This window comes from Primulina tabacum, chromosome 1 (genome assembly GCF_025594145.1).
Source record: "Primulina tabacum isolate GXHZ01 chromosome 1, ASM2559414v2, whole genome shotgun sequence".
Classification (NCBI taxonomy): domain Eukaryota; kingdom Viridiplantae; phylum Streptophyta; class Magnoliopsida; order Lamiales; family Gesneriaceae; genus Primulina; species Primulina tabacum.
The window spans coordinates 11,450,809-11,471,990 of record NC_134550.1 but is presented as its reverse complement, the minus strand read 5'-3'; the positions used below and the strand labels follow the sequence as shown (position 1 = coordinate 11,471,990).

The window sequence follows — 21,182 nt, the reverse complement described above, 5'->3', positions numbered from 1 at the left end:
TCATTTGCAGATGTTTAATCAATGATTCAGCCAATCCATTCTGTGTATGTAAATGAGCAACAGGATGCTCAACAATGATTCCCATAGACATACAGTAATCATTGAAAGTCTGGGAAGTAAATTCACCAGCATTATCAAGTCTAATTTACTTGATTGTATAATCGAGAAATTGATTCCTCAATTTTATTATTTGAGCAAGTAATCTTACAAATGCAACATTTCGAGTTGACAATAAACATACATGTGACCATCTGCTGGAGGCATCAATTAATACCATAAAGTATCTAAATGGTCCACATGGTGGATGAATTGGTCCACAAATATTCACCCTGAATACGTTCAAGAAATATTGGTGATTCAGTTTAGATTTTGGCTGGTGATGGTCTTATAATAAGTTTTCCAAGAGAACATGCTTTACATTGAAACTTATTATTCTGAAAGATCTTCTGGTCTTTCAGCGGATGACCATGTGTATTTTCTATAATTCTTCGCATCATTGTTGAACCAGGATGTCCTAATCGATCATGTCAATTGATCAGTATTGAAGAATTATCAACTACCATGTTTGATTCAATAGATCTTATATGTGTATAATGCAATCCAGTAGGGAGCATTGGTAGTTTTTCAATCACATATTTTTTTCCTGATTTATATGTGATAAGACACATATAATTCTCATTCCCTTCATTTATTGTTTGAGTATCATACCCATGGGAATATATATCATTAAAACTCAACAAATTTCTTTTCGATTGTGGTGAATACAAAGCATCATTTATCAAAAATTTTGTACCATTAAGTAACAAAAATTGTGCTTTACCACAACCTTTAATCAAGTCTACAGGACCTGATATTGTATTCACCATTGTTTTTGTTGGTTTTAGTTCCAAGAAATATCTTTTATTTCGGAGGATAGTGTGCGTTGTACCACTATCAGGTATGCAAACTTCAATTTTGTTCGTAGCATTTTCCATATTTGAACTTCAAAAAAATATACAATGAAATAAAATTACTGACAATACATTTATAAAAATAAAATACAATACAATATATATGTAAAAATATAACACACGATAAAATATTATCACACGAGTACATGGAAAAATAAAATGTTTTACATATTTATTTCACCACCAAATTGATCATTGTCTGATAAATCAATCAGAAAATCTCCAGCATCAAAATGAGTTGAATAACTCAAAGGTTCACTGTTTTCAGCGAAGTTGGTCTCCTTTTCTTTCCCCTTTATCGATTGTTTATAAAGCTTGCAAAGGTGCTCGGGGGCTCGACAAATACGAGACCAATGTCCTGGAGTGCCGCATCTGAAACAAGAACTTTCAAATCTTTTTGAGTGATTTTCATTTAGACTCATGTTCTCATGATGCCTTTTCGGTGGATGGTTTGGGACGTTCCTTTGAGATGAGTTATGGAAGTAACTATCTCGATTATTTTCAAAGCCACGGCCGCGTCCACGACCACGACTATTTCCACGTCCACGAACCACGACCTCAATTTCGTCCTCGACCAAAATCTTGTCTATAACTTTGATTTTGGTTTCCCGATTTAAATTCATTTTTGTTTACAACATTTACTTCAGGAAATGCCTGTTGAACCAGTGGATCGTGCCTGATGATTTCTCATTAGCAGCTCGTTGTTCTTTTCCGCCACAAGAAGACAAACGATAAGTTCAGAATATCTCGCAAATCCACTTACTCTATATTGTTGCTGTAGAGTTATATTTGATGCGTGAAACGTGGAAAATGTTTTTTCAAGCATTTCCGATTCTGTAACTTCATGTCCACAAAATTTTAGCTGCGAGATTATTCGATACATTGCTGAATTGTAATCACTAACTTTCTTGAAATCTTGGAATCTTAACATATTCAATTCATCACGGGCGGTCGGAAGTATAACTTCCCTTATATGTTCAAATCTTTCTTTTAGTCCTTTCCACAAAGCCATGGGATTTTTTCGATGAGATATTCACATTTTAAACCTTCATCGAGATGTCGACGCAAAAATATTATAGCTTTTGCTTTTTCTTGTGATGAAGATACACCATTTTCTTTAATGGTCTCGCTTAGACCCAATGACTCAAGATGCATTTCTACATCAAGAGTCCATGGCATATAATTTTTTCCCGTGATGTCTAGCGCAACAAATTCGAGCTTTGTCAAATTTGACATGGTGGTACTAAAAAAAATTACAATGCATTTTATTAGTTAATGAATATTGCAATACAAAGTAATGGATAAACAACAAGTACAAGCATTTGTAAAAATAAAGAAAACACACGAGGAGGATATTCTCCGATAAATACAAGACTAGTGAGTATGATAACCAAAATAATTAAAAATAACCTTGAGAAAGCCATCTTCTTTTTTCTTCAAAAATTTGATGAAGAATAATTTTTAGAGAAGAAGAGAAAGTTGGAGTGATTGAATGTGTTTGTGAGATCATATTTATAGGGCAAAAACTAGTCGTTTTGTTACCGTTTATGACCGTTGGTGTACAAAAAATAAATGTATGTATTTGTATAATTTTATGGTAATAATATGATGTATATAATATTAGTCATGTTTAAATAATTATGTATATCATATCACATTATTATAATGAGGTGTCATAAGTTATTTTGTTTAAAAATCTTATAGGCTTTTATACTTGTCGTATCCCTTACCGGGAGTGTGGGATGTCGTCTTAACATCCTCCCAGGATTTATAACAAGTTTTTGAAAAATTTATTTTTATTATTTCTAATAATAACATTATATTATATATTAAATATATACACAATAAATAAATAACAGTAAAATAAATATTATTACTTTTGTTACCTTTTTCTTCTGTTTGGAGTTTGGAAAAATATGGAGGACTTTTAGAGCTTCGTGCTGATAATGTGTTGTGAAAAAGTAAAAATTTATGGTAAAAAGTAAAAATCTCAAACTCTCAAAATTTACCAAACTACACACTTTTTAATATTTTTCTCTCTACTCAATTGTATCAAATCTTTACAAATGAGACCTATTTATAGGATTTCTTCACAAATAATCCAAAAATAAAATACATCATTACCTACATCATCACACACAAATTTCTAATTTTTAACTCTTATTTTCAACATTCAAATATTCAACACACATATTTTAAATATTTACAACAATTTCAAAGTTTTCCTTTTATGCATTTATTTAGTGTAATAGAGTATGCTTGAATTTTCACATTTTATAATATAAAAAATAATCTTACTAAATATCATGTTTTATTTAATTTAATTTGTAGAATATTATAATTAAATCAAGAACATTGAAAACAAATTGTGTAATACATAATATTAACATATTATATTACACAGACAACGTGTGTGCTCAATCGCTAGTTATTCATAAAATGAGAGGGTCTAATAGTAACTACTTTTGGTCAGAATTTTTTTAATATTCTAACATTTCCCTTAATTTGTTTTTTAATATTAATGAAGTGTCAAATTTTTAATCCAATCTGCCTGTAGTTTAGTGGATGGAGTGTTGCACGTGCATTTTATGGAACAACTCCCATTTTTTTTCTTTTCTTAATTCAATATTTCAAAATTACAATTTAGTCCCTCACTATTTTTCACAATTATGATATGATTCTCAATTAAATATACACCAAAGTCACTATTATTGAATTAGAGCACCATTTAGTAACTGAATTAAAATTATTTGGTGAACCAAAAAAAAATCTAAAATACCTTTTTTTAAAAAAAATTAAAATACCCTTTTTTAAAGACCAAAAAAAGTGCAAAAATCTCTATTTGTATCTTAACCTCCAACGTATCCATGATTTTCTCCATTTCTCGTGAATTTTTGTGATGAAGATATAATATATAAAGATGTATAATAAATAATATTTAAGTTTTAGTTATCTTGAATTTTTGTGATGAAGCATATCATATTTTGTGATTATTGCTTTGTTGTTAATATTATATTTAAATTAAAATGTATTCTCGTGACAAATTTTAGAAATATTAATAAGTTATGGCAAGAAATTTTCAATTAATATAATTCATTTGTCCCTTCATATGTATATCCTGTGACTATAGGAAGAAGAGAAGAAAATAGTTAACGTATAACGCAACACTTCATGACAAATTTAGTATTACAATATTGACTTTTATTTTATTCATAATTATCTTAATTAAATTAAGCATTATGAAAGCAATAATAAATTATCAAAAATTAAATATCTTTCGAAACCTTTGATTTGGTCTTGAACAATTGATATTTCCCAGCCATCCTCTACCAAATAAATTTCGGGGACGAATTCTATATAAGGAAGAAAGAATCGTAAGGTGTAGAAAATTCGAACTACGTAACCTCACTGCATGCAATATAGAGTTTTATTAAAATATGTATTTAATTATTTTAAAGTTTTAAATGCACGATTATTGCATAGATATGTGTTTCGTTTCATGGTTTATTAAGATTTCATGTATTAAGAATTTTAGTAGTATTTCGTGCTCGAACGAGAAAACGGAGACCGGGGACAGTTAAGGAAAATTTTTTTTATTAAATAATTATTTTTAATTATTTAACATATGATGTAAATAAGTGTGATTTTCGAAAATGGGTCCAAGTGGAGTATTTTTACTTGCTGGGTCATATGTTAAACCGGTACGCAAATTTTAGCAAGTCGGAGGACTTTTTGAGGGTTCGGACAATATTTTCTAAAATGTACCTGAACGAAATATTTTTCGGGAGTGTTTTTAGGCTCGATAGAACTATTTTATTGCATAATGGGCCTAAAGTTCTTTTAAACCTTATTAATTTTAATTAAGGACCCATTAACACTTAATATTATACCTAAACCCTACATCCAAACCCTAAACCTCCCACCCTAGCTTCGGCCGTCCCCTCCCCAATGCAACAGTAGCTTTTCGAGAGATTCATAAGCTTTTCCTCTTGGTTTTTCTCAAGTTTTTTGCAAAGGATCTCTTCCCCATCTCTCCGGTGCACGTTTCACGCGATTATCTCTAAGTTTTCGAGCGTAAATACGCAAAGACACGCCCAATTCCTTTTTTTCTCATCGATCACACTATATTATGTATGTTGAATGGTATTTACATGTTATAATATGAATATGGTTGCACGCACGGTTTATGCATGGTTTTTTCTTGGTTTTTCATGGATATGTTGGACTTTAATTCCTCTCACTCATGTTTTTCTTGCATGGTCGAAGGGGTTGCTGGATTTTTGAGGTTTAGGAGTCATTTTACAGCAGGTTTCAAGCATGTCTAAGGGCTATATCAGATCGGAACTGAGGTAGGGTAAGGGCCTATGGTATTTCCTTGGTGTTAGGGTTTGAAGGGCTAGGTCGGATGAATGGGGGAAGGCCGCCATGAATGGCTCATTTTGGACGCTAGTTCAGGTCGTGTTGGGTCTGTGTCAGGGATGGGAACGGTCAATGGTCCGCTAGTAGAAGGGGCTAGGCTTGGATCGAAGCTTGAGGACAAGTTAGGTCACGTTTTGGGCGAGTTTAAGTGAGCCAGGTCGCAAGGGCAGTAAGATTGGGGTAGGTTGGGTCAGTCAGGTACACGTGGGTCTGTTCATGGTCTTAGAAGGGTTAGACAAGGTTTGGAAGCGTCGCTTTTGGGTCTAAGGTCGATTATTTGAAGGATAGGTGAACTAGGGTTTGGTGGGTGTAAGTGCAGAACTTTTCCAGCAGCTGTATGGTCATTTTTGAGGGTCTTAGGTGGTCTGAAACAAGGGGTTTAAAGGCTAGTCATGTAGGATCAAGTCATGGTTTAAGTTGGAAAAAGTTTGGTTTAGTTTCGAGTTAAGACCGGGACCCCGGTACAGGTTTTAAAATGAATTATATAAGCTATTGAACGGGCTCGAGTTTACGTCTAAGAAATGATTATAAATATTTTTTGATGTGTTTTAAGGAGTTTGGTTGACTTCGGTTCGAAATTTTGAGGTACGGGGGTAAAATGGTCAATTAGGGTTTCCAGGGGCAAAATGGTTATTTTGCACCCGGGTCCAGTTAGCAGTCCTGGCAGGGCCCTGATCACAAATTGACATGTTTTAATTGTATATGTTATCACGAACATGACTTTTTATGAAAATACAAAAAATACGCTGCATGCTTGGGTTGAAAAAAATTTACGTATATGCCTGATTTTTTATAAGTGATGAATACGATGACATGTTTTTGAAAAAAAGGAGTTGGTTGTGACTAATACGAACACGAACACGTAAGACCAAGGCTCACTGGATGGGTAATAATGTCGTTGATGTCCCCGTCGTCGGATACCGCGGCTATACGTAGATGGATCCATCGACTAGAGATTATACAGAAGCCACAACTAATGAATGAAATTCATATAAAGAAAATTGAACATGTATATGTTGATATCATGCGTTATGGACATGTTTATGCTTTGACATGTCATGTTTATGCTTACATTTTTAAGATCATGAAATATATGTTAAGTACATTACTTTTCACTGTTGCATGTTATATATATGTACTTGCTATCACGGTTCAGGTGTGTTGAGTCTTTAGACTCACATTGTGTGATTGATGAAGGTGAGCACGATGAGGTTGAGACTGGAGGAGCCGAAGACTGAGTAGGTGGAGCTGGGAGTGCGCACGATGACCCAAGGACCTTGCCTTTTTTCGCACTTTATGTTTATAAGTCAGGAATTATACATTATTTTTTTATGTTTTTCATCGTTTTACATGTTGAGAATTTGACAGGATTTCAAATATTTCACTATACTCCTTCTAAAACGGTAGTTTAGGGATTTGTTGATATTTAGATTTTTATATAACTGAAGTATCTTTATCCAGTAGTTGAACGACTTTTTAAAAACTAGATCGACAGCTTTTATTTCGTGCATGGCTTTGATTATATTTCAAAAAGAGTTTTTTTTTTAATAAAAATTTCTAGCAGTAGACATGTCAATTTCTCCACCCCACCTCCACCGGATAAGAGTCATTCCCTATCAACCCACATCCTCCGCCACCACCCTCCAACACCTCCCTAATTAAATCTTACTGTCCTTGATCTATTCAACATTTTGATGTATATGTTAAGTGGATGAATTATGGTTAGACACTTCGCTAAGTGAATTAAGAATATTACACCATAAAGTGAAATGGACCAGCGTAATGGGCACAAACAATTTGAGCAGGTAATATCCAAAATCGTCGTAAGTGGGATATATATAAAAATAAATATTTACCTTTACATAGGTTCCTAGAATGATGATGATGACATCTCAAATTTTTTTGCTAACTACACCTCAATCAACAATCTAGTCTATATTTGTACTTTTTGCACATATATTTGTGTAAGATATTTATATTAGAAATTTTTTTATATTTTTGAATTCTCATCCATTTTAATAATTTTTTAGCATCGAGTTGTTAAAACTATTTTAAAGAGATTATGTCATAAGATAAAAATTAGTGAAATATAGAACGTATTTTCTATTTATCATTATTTGATATAACGAAAATTAATCTGATCCGTCTCCAATAACAAATGACTACATAGAAATATCCATACTAGTGGAAAATGCGCTAAGCTATGTGCGTATAAAAAAGAGAAGTTTTTGTCATGAATAAGATGGTATTTGTTAGTGGGGTTGTGGATAGGAAGTGTAATTATGGAATAAAATATTTTGGTGTCGTCAAAATTAGTTTTATTACCATAAGTTTTTTAATATAAAATTATTGAATTAAAGTCAATAAGATTAAAGTTATAATTAATATTTTATATAGATTTGATCTAGGCAAGAAGCAAATTATTAGAATTTATATGATATGATAGTAAGAAGCTTTAACTTGTCCAATGAATTTATGTTTCATGGTCTCATATGAAAGTAAGAAATAAATAAATGAAACTATATTATTTTAATACTTGAACCTATATGCAATTTAATCGAGTTATAAATAATTTATTGGAGTCAACCCAATGCATGGTGAAATGACATGTTTGCCCAATGATTTCTAATTTATTTGTCTGTCTTTGTGAAAGCGGTAGAACAAGAGGTGGGAAAAATATCGAAATTCTGGTATATCTTACTTGTCGTACCAAAAAAAATGCATATATCGAATTTAATGATATACCAAAAATTTAATATTTTACCGAAACGAAATTTTCGAATTTCATTATCGGTATGACTTTAAAAAAATTCCGATATGTTGGTAAAAAAATTCATATATTTTATAAATTATAATATAATTATAATATGTGAGAGTCCAGTTCGTTTTAATTAATAAAAGCCCAACTCATTTAATAATAATAAGATGCGAGAAAAAAAAAATAAATTATAACTATGCGAGAATCCAATCCATTTCAATTAATAAAAACCCAAGCCATTTAATAATAACAAGAAGCGAGAAAAGGAAAAATAACGAATATCAGAAGAACAAGCCCTAAACCCTGAGAAACCCTTCCCCCAAACCAGCTTTCCGTCGCGATTCTTCTCCCTTGTGCACCCGACCACCGCGCGCCGCCCAGTTGTCGGAGAAGAAGCACAACAGCTTAGAAACTTCTTCCTCCAGCCCGAGCACTCTATTTCCTGCGTTGAATCGGAAGAAATCAGAGCACCGAGATTTGTTCTGAGAGAGGTATATATATTTGTGTCTTAGTAATTATAAAGAATTTTCTAGTATATTAGATATTTATGAATTCGTTTTGTTAAAAGAAAGTGTATTTCTTTAAATGATGGTAGAAGAATTGGATGTTTACGAATCTTTTAATTAAAATAGAGCTATGGAGGAATAGAGTACGAACTCTGAATGTGTTTTGTTTGCAGGGCCCTGTATTATCTGCTCATAAGAAGCATTTAGGTGAAAAACTTGCTGAAGAAGCAGAATGGAAAGTAAAAGAGGAGGCAAAGAAAGAGAAGCGTTTGATATTGGGTTTTATTGATTTCACGGTGTACCTTGCTTTTTTCCTACTTGCTCTTTGATTGATGGTGTTTTGTTTATGGATTTTTTTGATGAGAAGCAAGGTGAGAAGGGACATGTGAAGCCTACTAATTATTTGGATGCACATGAAATGTTTCTATTTGAAGTGGCTACTAAAGGAGGTACACATTGTTTTGTTGCTTAAAATGACCGAATTAGCTCATTACTTTTGTCAAGAGACTTATTGCCATGTGTACTGCTGGGTGTTCAGTGGTCAAGTTGTTCCATGATGTAAGTTTTCGAGCCAACTTTGTACCATTATCTTTTAGTGCTCATGCTTTCCATTTTCTTCAATTTTTGCCTTGTTCATAGCACAATTTGCTGCATTTTGTATCTCTGCTTTGTGCTTTACATAGGTAAACACAACACAAAATGCTCAGAAAAGCTTAAATCCCTCGGTGTTATATTTTTCTTCCGAATATGGACGAAAATGGGATTTTCTTTCTTTTCCCTTTTTCCGAGCACTATGCAGTATTTAGATTATTTTATTTGAAATATGCGTAGGCCTAAATCAAACTAAAGTACCAGAGAATTCAAGAAAATTTTAGAGAGAAAATGTATTGCTAGTATAGTTTGAAAAACTTGAGTTGTGTTATACAAATGAAGTCCTTAGCATATTTATACAACTCAACCTATTAATAAGATCTAAGTTATCATATGGTGGAGATTTTGTCTCTAGAATATTTGACAAGTGATTCTATTATTTGTTTAATCTCTACTCTAGAATATTCATTTAAAAGATAGTCATAAAATAATCGGCCACTCCTACATGATTATAAGATGCTCAACACACATTTTAGTCTCCGCACTTTCCTTGAATTCTTGAATATGTTGAAACCTTCTACAATTCTCTTCCTCCAAATGAGACCAAAAAAGTGTAATCATTCAGATCGGACTTAGTCTCTAGCAAGTGCTCGTTGACTCATGGGCCAAGTTCAGTGCGTGACACTTCATTATTAATCCCATCAGGGCTTTGTAAGCTGAAGTAAACATAGCATGTGGGTTGTTCAATCACCCACCTTCTCATAGCAAATATAGGCCTTAAAACTTTTAATCGTTAAATCAATAAGAACAATTTATAGCAATAGTTCATACAAACTGATACCAACAAGTATTCTGCAGGCACAGTTGTGAAACCAATCCTCAGAAATAGATTAAAAAAAAAGTGGTTCACACACCGGTTTTGTGGAAATCATTGTTAAAAATATTCAATACGAGCAGTTTTAAGAGTGCTTTCAATAGATATATCGATATTAACGATATTAAAAGTATTCAATTGGTACAATTTCCAAATCAATCCTAAAATATACAACGATAAAAGTGGTTAACATCACCGACTTTGTGAAACTACTGTTAAAAATATTTAATATGAGCAGTTTCAATGGTGGTTCTTGAAAGGAATACATTATTCCTAATTAATTTATATTAGAATTTTGCATTTCTATACTAATTTAAATTAATCCGATGATAAAATTGTCCTAGATAATTTTATTTTTGGAATTTATTCCACATGATTTAGTTTAGGAACTTATCTCTAAGATATAACATCCTAAATTTGCAAAGAATTTCATTCCTAATAAACTCTTGTTTTCTTGTTTATAGGAGTTGAGTATCTATAGAAAGATTTTTTAGGGCAAAGAGGGAGATATATAGATGGAATATAGAGATAAGTGGTGACGACTTTTAGAGGGACTTTGCACAGTCGCTGGAGCTTTTCTGAACCCACACGAGATCAGTATTGAAGATTCATGTGAAAAGTTTGTGTGATTTATTCACATAATCTCTATGTTGCTGATTGGTGTTGCCGACACTCAAGAACAAAAAGTGACGTAGAGTGTTGATTGAAGAGTGGTTTCGTTTGGTTTTTAAGCAATACATTTTTATTTTTTGCATCTAGTTTTTAGTATTGGTTTATTTTGATGCATTTTAATTCTTTGGAGTGTCAAAGAATTTGGTTTTGTTATTCTCACTAGTAGTGTTTTGGTGTAAACGATTTAAAAATTTTTCTAGTGAATTTGTTGCCATGAGACATCGCACAAGTATTCTTACTTGTGCTTAATTTAAATATGGTGTCCATTCGTTAAAGGTTTTCGTATGTGTTAAATAATCAAATTCCGCTGCATGTTGTGTACTGATGTTGACAACACTCGAGCACAACACTAACTACTGATACACACACTTTAATTCATTTCCTGTACGTTTATGATCAATAGCCCTTTACAAGTGGTATCAGAGCCAACGCTTGATACACTAAGTGATTGATTTTGGTCTTCTGCTGTTGTTACATGAAATACTCTAATAGCTTGACGGATCCATTGACTTCAAGTGCTGCTTTTAGACCACCGGTCTTGGATGGATCAAATTATGCGTTTTGGAAGGTCAAGACGAAGATGTACATAAAATCCATCGAAAAAAGAGCTTGGCAAAGAGTTCTAGATGGTTTGTCACCTCCTAGAATTGTTGATGCTGATGGTGACAGTCGAGTCAAGCCCGAGAATGCATGGACTAATGATGAAGTTCAGACCTCGAACTTCAACTCTAAGGCACTCAATGTCATCTTTACCTTGGTCGATGTCAACATGTTCAGCCTTATTACCAATTGCACATCAGCTAAAGAAGCATGTGATATTCTACAAAAGCACCGCGAAGGTTCTGAGAGTGTCCGCAGAACCAAAATAAGAATGTTGACATCAAAATTTGAGAGGCTGAGGATGGAGGACAATGAGACAATTGTTGAATATGATCGAAGATTCCGAGATATTGCGAATGAAGCTGTTAGTCTCGATGATCCCATGTCTAATGAAAGGCTCGTCAGTAAGGTACTAAGATCTCTCTGAACGATTTAACATCAAGATTTGTGCCATTGATGAATCGAAGGACACATCTACCCTAAATCTGGAAGAATTGATAAGCTCTCTCAGAACTTTTGAGATGAACCTGGATATTCAGAAACGAGACAAAGGGAAATCCGTTGCATTGCAAGCTACTGATGACTCCGTGAATAGTCTAATTCAAAAAGCAAATGAATCTGATATTGGTGAGGAGTCAATCTTTTTGATCACTAAGAAGTTAGGTGACTATCTAAAAAGAATGAAAGATAAGAAGAAAACAATTCCAACACCAAAACTTTCGATTGTTCATTATGAAAGAAATAAAATGTCTACACCTACACAAGGGAACTTCAAATCAAGGAATGAAGGATTGGCTCGAGCAGAAGTAAAGAAACTTGATTCTATACAATTCAGAGTGTCACGTCCCAGCCCACTTGTGATATCGTCCGCTTTGGCCCAAGGCCTCATGGTTTTAAAACTCGTCACATCGTGCGATGCCACACACTGGCTCTGATACCAAATGTCGTTGCCCAGTCCACTTGTGATATTGTCTGCTTTAACCCGATGCCTCACGGCTTTAAAATGCGTCACATCGTGCGACGCCCACACACTGTCTCATTCGCTCTGATAACAAATGTCACAGCCCAGCCCACTAGTGTATTGTCCGCTTTGGCTCGAGGTCTCACGGCTTTACAGCGCGTCACAAGGGGTTGCTACACACTAATTTAAATGCAAAACATCTCTCCCGTGGTTTATCGATGTGGAATTTGGCCTAAGGGCCATCTCAACCCCCCCTTTCGAGACTCAGCATCCTTGCAGAGGATTGCCTCACCATCTCAAACCCACGCGGAGTCGCTTTGATACCAAATGTCACAGCCCAGCACACTTGTGATATTGCCCGTTTTGGCCTGATGCCTCACGGCTTTAAAATGCGTCACAAGGGGTTGCTACACGCTCATTTAAATGCCCAGCATCTCTCCCGTAGTTTAGCGATGTGGGATTTCGCCTAAGATCCTTCTCACCCCTCTTTCGAGACTGAGCGTCCTCGCTGAGGTTTGTCCCACCATCCCAAACCCACGCGGAGTCGCTCTGATACCAAATGTCACGGCCCAGCCCACTTTTGACATTGTCCGCTTTGGCCCAAGGCCCAACGGCTTTACAACGCGTCACAATGGGTTGCTAGACGCTCATTTAAATGCCCAGCATCTCTCCCGTGGTTTAACAATGTGGGATTTCACTTAAGGGCCTTCTCACCCCCCCTTTCGAGACTCAGCGTCCTCGCTGAGGTTTGTCCCACCATCCCAAACCCACGCGGAGTCGCTCTGATACCAAATGTCACGGCCCAGCCCACTTGTGATATCGTCCGCTTTAGCACAAGGCCTCACGGTTTTAAACTCGTCACATCGTGCGGTGCCACACACTGGCTCTGATACAAAATGTCACGGCCCAGCCCACTTATGATATTGTCTACTTCGGCCCGAGATCTCACGGCTTTAAAATACGTTACATCGTGCGGCGCCCACACACTGGCTCATTCGCTCTGATACCAAATGTCACAGCCCAGCCCACTTGTGTATTGTCCGCTTTGGCACGAGACCTCACGGCTTTACAACGCGTCATAAGGGTTTGCTACACGCTCATTTAAATGCCCAGAATCTCTCCAGCAGTTTAGCGATGTGGGATTTTGCCTAAGGGCCTTATCACTTCTCCCCTTTTCGAGACTCAGCGTCCTCGCTGAGGTTTGTCCTTACCATCTAAAACCCACGGGGAATCGCTCTGATACCAAATGTCACGGCCCAGCCCACTTGTGACATTGTTCGCTTTGGTCCCGAGGCCTCACGGCTTTACAACGCGTCACAAGGGGTTGCTATATGCTCATTTAAATGCCCAACATCTCTCCCGTGGTTTAGCGACGTGAGATTTAGCCTAAGGGCCTTCTCACGCCCCTTTTCGAGACTCAGCATCCTCGCTGAGGTTTGTCCCACCATCCCAAACCCACGCGGAGTCGCTCTAATACCAAATATCACGGTCCAGCCCACTTGTGATATTGTCCGCTTTGGCCCGAGGCCTCACGGCTTTAAAACGCGTCACAAGGGGTTGCAACACGCTCATTTAAATGCCCTGCATCTCTCCCGTAGTTTAGCGATGTGGGATTTCGCCTAAGGGCCTTCTCACCCCCCTTTCGGAACTCGGCGTCCTCGCTGAGGTTTGCCCCACCATCCCAAACCCACGCGGAGTCGCTCTGATATCAAATGTCACGACCCAGCTCCCTTGTGATATTGTCCGCTTTGGCTCCAGGCCTCACGACTTTACAACACATCACAAGGGGTTGCTACACGCTCATTTAAATGCCCAGCATCTCTCCCGTGGTTTAGCGATGTGAGATTTCACTTAAGGGTCTTCTCACCCCCCTTTCGAGACTTAGCGTCCTCGCTGAGATTTGTCCCACCATCTCAAACCCACGCGCAGTCGCTCTGATACCAAATGTCACGGCCCATCCCACTTGTGATATTGTCCGCTTTGGTCTGAGACCTCACGGAACTAAAATGCATCACAAGAGGTTGCTACACGCTCATTTAACTACCCAATATATCTCCCGTGGTTTAGCGATATGGGATTTCGCCTAAAGGCATTTTCACCCCCCCTTTTCGAGACTCAGCATCGTCACTGACGTTTGCCCCACCATCCTAAACCCACGCGAAATCGCTCTGATACCAAATGTCACAGCCTAGTCCACTTGTGATATTATCCGCTTTGGCCTGAGGCCTCGCGGTTTTAAAACGCGTCACAAGGGGTTTCTACACGCTCATTTAAATGCCCAACATCTTTTCCGTTGTTTAGCGATGTGGGATTTCGTCTAAGGGCCTTCTCACCCCTCCTTTCGAGACTCAGCATCCTCGCAGAGGTTTGCCTCACCATCCCAAACCCACGCGGAGTCGCTCTGATACCAAATGTCACAGCCCAGCACACTTGTGATATTGCCCGTTTTGGCCTAAGGCCTCACGGCTTTAAAATGCGTCACAAGGGGTTGCTACACGCTCATTTAAATGCCCAGCATCTCTCCCGTAGTTTAGCGATGTGGGATTTCGCCTAAGATCCTTCTCACCCCTCTTTCGAGACTCAGCGTCCTCGCTGAGGTTTGTCCCACCATTCCAAACCCACGCGGAGTCGCTCTGATACCAAATGTCACGGCCCAGCCCACTTTTGACATTGTCCGCTTTGGCCCAAGGCCCAACGGCTTTACAACGCGTCACAAGGGGTTGCTAGACGCTCATTTAAATGCCCAGCATCTCTCCCGTGGTTTAGGCGAAATCCCACATCGCTAAACCACGGGAGAGATGCTGGGCATTTAAATGAGCGTGTAGCAATCTCTTGTGACGCGGTGTAAAGCCGTGAGGCTTTGGGCCAAAGCGGACAATATCACAAGTGGGCTGGGCGTGACACAGAGAGTGTTCCGAATTTGGGCATTATGCAAATGAGTGTGCTACCGACTTCGAAGAAATAAAAACATTGCAGTCTCGTTAAGTGATGAAGATTCTGATGAAGAACTTGAATTCAGTAAAGGAGATGAGTTTACCTCCTTGTCTACCATGATGAAGAATTCACTCCAATTGCAAGTCAATCCACTTGGTGTTGCTGCTGGTGTTGCAACACCAGCAGCAACACCAAGTGGATTGACTTGCAATTGGAGTGAATTCTTCATCATGGTAGACAAGGAGGTAAACTCATCTCCTTTACTGACTGCAACACCATTTCAAAGACACTATGCCTTAATGCAAAATCCCTTGGGAACTCATACTTTGAAAATATTCAGAAATCTGATCAATAAAAGCTTACTGTAGAGACTGTTCAGATGATGTATGAAGAGTTGTACGATGATTGACTTAAAAGAAATGAGACAAATTCTGTGCTCTCAAAGGAAAATATTGAGTTAAAGAGCAATTTGTCTCGATTTGAAGTCTTGTTAAGTAGAAAGACCTCGAATTGTGCAAAGCTAAGGATGATCTTGAGATGGCCTCAAAGACTCTTGCAAAATTCAACTCAAGCTCATCCAAACTTGATTCAATCCTGACTATGGGAAAGGACAACAGAACTGGTCTTAGATATGTCGAAAGCATATATGAGATTGGTGAATCTTCCAAGTCCATGTCAAAATCAACTGTGTTTGTAAAGGGAAGTAAAGAAAATTTTATGAACCTTCCTATGGAGACTGTTCCAATCTCAAAGTCGACCTTAGGGGTGGGCGTCGGGTCGGGTTTCACGGGTTCGGGTAGTTCGGGTTGGGTACCCGAAATTTTCGGGTAGCACATTTAATATTCCGAACCCGAACTTTAACCGGTTCTACCCGTCGGATACCCGAAATTTAAGTCAAAAATTTATCTTCTTTATCTCTCAATATATATATATATATATAAATACATATTCTGAACAAAATAGCACAACAACAATAAAAAGTTGTTGGAAAACCATGAATCTAAATAAAACATATGCCAATCAAAACAACATTAATTCAACACAATAAAAAATCCATCACTTTGAAATAATAATAAGCTGATTAAAGACAATCAATTTAAATAAAAAACATTCCAATCAAAGGCAAAACCACTTGAATTCACCACAGGCAAAAAATACATCACATATTAATCCAATCCAGTCATCTTCGAAAGTAAAACATCAACTTCTTCAAATCATCAACAATAAATTAAAACAAGAGGTAAATCATCTTCCAACTTCCAAGCCTAAAGCATCATCTGTCCAAATATATTATCTTCCAATTCAGGACTGACTCAAAGACTCAAAATTCAATCAAATCAAAGTACCTGAAATGTTATAATTTTATTAGTTTTCTAAGACAATCAATATTAAAGTAGATAAATATAAAGAATTTAAATTTTAAAAATTTACAGTCATCGAATATAATGAATTTAAACTTTAAAAACTTACAATAATTGATTGTTGATGTTTTTCATAATTATATATCAATTATGGTTGAATCCTTCCTTGAGTTTGTTAATTCTATGCCAAAAAAAGAAAAACAAAAAGATTAGTCATTAGAGAATAAAACATAACCATTAAGAATAAATATAGAAAAGTACAGAGAGAAAAAATATGTCTTTCTCAAGTATTTCGATTTCAGCCAAATCTTCCTCCACGCATATAGGCTTGGAATCTAACCTCAGCCAATCTTGGGTACATACCAAAGCTTGAACTATTCTAGGAGACAATGAACTTCTAAAAGCATCCAAAACACGACCACCTGTACTAAATGTTACTTCCGAAGCAACAGTGGAGACAAGAATAGTAAGATATCACGTGTCAATCGAGAAAGAATAGGAAATCTGGGAGAATTGACTTTCCACCACTGAAGGATGTCAAAATTTTCATCATAATCCTCAAGATCCTCACCTAGATATTTCTCCAATTCTGACTTCACATATTCTTTTTTCCCACCAAGTTTGTATGTTCTAAACTCATCTTTCAAGTATGTTCGAGAAGTCATAGAATTATTAGATTGAGAATCTTTTGAAAATGATGTAGAACCTAATGCAGAATGTACTGGACTTCTTGGAGTTCCATGTGTCACTTTATAATAGAAAAAAATTTCTTGCATTCCACTCTTCACTTTTTCCTTCATCATCACGCTCTTCATGATATCATCATACATTGTATCAAATAAAAACTCAACAAACTCTAATTTGTGACGAGGATCAAGAATCACTTGCATAGTATAACATCATGTTCATTTTTTTCAATCGAACCCCAATACTTGTCAAACTTCTCTTTCATTTTTCTTGACATTTCACTTAGTTCAAAATCATCGTTTACTAACCACTGTTTTAGAAGCATGTCAACAGCACTTATTTCATGAAATATGGTGTTCGAAGTGACATATAGAAAGCAAGAAATTGCCAAAGTGAGCTTGTAAAAGTGTCCAAGAAACTTGACCAACAAACTAGCCCTTTCCCAATCATATTCCGATGGAATCCCATCATACGGTGGTTTCAAGAGATCATTTACGTAGGCAAGATCTATATCGGCATACGAATCAAATGCTCTTTTCAAAGATATTGCTGCCTCTAACATTAGATATGTTGAGTTCCATCTTGTAGGTACATCAAGACTTGACAATTTCTTTGTATCTATCTTTTCGATCTCAACACATTGACAAAATCTTTTATACCTTGCTGGCGAGTTTCGGATATACCTCACTGCTCCTCTAATTTGAGAGATAGCTAAATGTTCGTCTTTCCCTTTTCAGACCATTCTTCACAATAAAGTTGACAATATGTGCAATACATCGCATGTGTTAATATTTTCCCCCTAAAATATTTGTTTTTCAATTGTCAAACCTTTTTTTGCAAATATGTTATTGCACCATCATTTGATGAGGCATTATCAATTGTGATGGTAAATATTTTATCAATTCTCCAATCAAATAAACATTTTTCAACTGCTTTACCCACATCATCACTTTTATGTCCAGAAATCGGACAAAAATTCAAAATTTTCTTTTCCAAAGTCCATTCATCATCAATGAAATGAGCAGTTAGACACATATAATTCACTTTCTGTATCGATGTCCATGTGTCTGTAGTTATAGAAACTCTTGGACCATGTTGTTTCATAAAAGACATCAACTGCACTTTTTCATTCATGTACAAATTATAAACATCCTTGGTTGTTGTCCTTCGAGAAGGAATGCTAAACATTGGACATGCAATTGACATGAAGTGTCTAAAACCTTTGTTCTCAACTGTTTTGAAAGGAAGTTCATCGACAATCAACCAATAAGTTAGTGCCTCTCTTAATTTGTTCTGATCAAATTTCCAAGTACCAATTTGCGCTTCTTTCGGATCATCTATTGATGGTTGAAAAGAAATCCGAGCTTGATTAGTTGCAACTTCATGAGGTTTTTTTACAAGAAGCGAAGTGATTCTGTAAAGCTCGAGTCCCATGTATTTTTGGATCTGCCTTAATCTCTCTACAACAATATTTGCACCTATCTTTTTGCACCTTGTCACTTTCACAGTAGAATTTTTCAAAGTGTTCCCAATATTGTGATCTAGAGGTCATATCTTTCCTAGCTCTTTTTTTAGACTCGGGTTTCACTTCATCTTTATCATCATCATTATCTAAATCTTCCACAAAATCAACATCATTGTTCTTGTTCTCATCGGCATTATCAGCTTCTTCCATTAGATGATCTATTACACTTTCCATTTACACAATAAATTTCTGAAATCCAAAATATTCAATAAGGTAGGCATAAATAATAATTGTGTGATCAAAGACAGTAGGATAATAGGGGAAAATTATTGTTGGATGTGGGAAAATGCGACTGAAATTTATAGAGTTCAAATGCCAAAAGAATTCATCTAAGAGAGTTCGAATTCCATAAAAAAAATGGCATAAAAGATAGATGTAGTCTGTATGAACTCAAAAAATTTATGTTGGACCAAAATATCCAACTTCCAAGCTAAAGGATCAACTTGGTCCAAAATACTCATAAAATGGCATAAAAGATAGCTAGCTGTAGCATTATAACATCACATATACCAATTTTTTGAGTAAAATGCTCAAACAGAAATCCAAGAGAGTTCGAATTCCATAAAGGGGAAGAGCTTCTCATTGTATAGCATCAGATCTACCAATTTTTTTTCAAATTAAGAAATCCAAATGCTCAAACTATTCGAGAGTGCTTGTACAGTGAAATACAAATGATCCAAGTGCTCAAACTGTCAAACAAAAATACAAAAATCCAAGTACTCAAACAGAAATCCAAATTAAAACAAAGAAGGCATGAATTATGACAGTGAAAGAATCGACCTTCCACCGAGAGCCGACTGCTGAGGCTCGAGCGAGAGTGCTTGTACAGTGAGAGAAGACTGGAGGCTGGAGCAGAAACAGTGAGAGAAGACTGGAGGCTCGAGCGAGAGTGCTTGTTCCTTAGCCTTGCAGCCCGTAGACGAGAAGATGAAGGAGCCTGGAGACTGGAGCAGAAACGTAGTCAGTAAGGGAAAAATTGAAGACAAGGTTTGGGGATTTAGTTTTTATTCTTTAATTTAAAATATAAAAACAATATAATATATATATATATATATATATATATATATTTTACAAATATTTTAATAGCGAGTACCCGATTTTTTTTTCAGGTAGTATTGAACTACCCGAGACAAACCCGAAATACAAATGTCGGGTTCGGGTTTTAACCCCATTTTAATTTCTTACTAAATACCCGACCCGATTGGTTATTACCCGATCGGGTCGGGTCAGTACCCAATACCCGATCACAAACGTCCATCCCTAGTCGGCCTCGGAACAGAGGCCGAGACAAAACAGTGCATCTTCCTCTCCTTTGAAAGTTGACCCTCCAGTGAAGAGGTTACAAATCAAGAAGCCAGTGCCAACGTACAAACCAAAGCAAAGAAAGCGACATTTTATCTGTCACTACTACCTTAAGCTTGGGCACATCAAACCCTTCTGCTGCAAGCTAAGAAATGACTACTTGAATTGGCATTCAAATCGGGTGTTCCACAACACCAAGCACAACACCGTAGTCAAGAATTCTTCTACTAAGAAAATATGGTTGCCAAAAATTGTAAATCGCTGCAATGTCATTTATAGTTGTCCTGGCTTGGTAGAGCAATCGAACCGTGGTGCTTGAGCTGTTGTACGGTTTAAAAGATTTGAGTTGCACCATTACCACCAGCTATAGCTGTTGGTAAAACGGCAAGCGCTCAGTCCTACAATTGGTATCAGAGCCAAGGTCTGATTCTCATTGATTGCAAGGAATGCAATTATTGGGAGGGAGATTGTTGGGTGCAATAATTGTCCTTGCTTGGTTGAGCAATCGAACCGTGGTGCTTGAGCTGCTGTGCGGTTTAAAAGATTTGAGTGGTACCATTACCACCAGCTATAGCTGTTGGTAAAACGGCAAGCGCTCGGTCCTACATAACATATTGCATAAATATGTTATATCATTAAGAGTTGAACACTTTTTTATAAATATAATATAATATTAATTAAATCATATTTTGTCAGTTGTCTGGAAGATAGAATAACCAAAATTCATTGGTTTATTTGCTTGTAGATTAAGTTAAAATATTTTTTACAAAAAAGAAACATAATTTATAGAAGACTGAAATAACAAAATTCTATGGTTTTATTTGCTTGTACATGAAACAAAATTTTTTCTACAAAACACTTCATTTGTCTGGAGATTTGTAGAGGCATCAAATAGAAAAAAATAAACATTTCTTCTCATAATAGACAAAACGATTTAAGTAATTTATAATTGAAGAAATTCAAAATATAAGAAAAAATTTCAACAAAGAAAACATTTAATACAAAAAGATATCAGTAGAATCCGAACAACAAGAAATTAAAA

At 36.1% G+C, this 21,182-nt stretch overlaps 1 long non-coding RNA gene across 1 annotated transcript; it reads right to left on the bottom strand.

Annotated features, from left to right (window-relative positions):
- Positions 1-16,309: 16,309 nt before the first annotated feature.
- LOC142517911 (uncharacterized) lies at positions 16,310-19,754 on the bottom strand. Its single transcript, XR_012813426.1, has 3 exons — positions 19,619-19,754; positions 16,736-16,807; positions 16,310-16,611 (listed from the first exon to the last, which is right to left on the bottom strand). It is a non-coding gene; the product is annotated as an uncharacterized LOC142517911 (long non-coding RNA).
- Between the last annotated feature and the right edge of the window lie 1,428 nt (positions 19,755-21,182).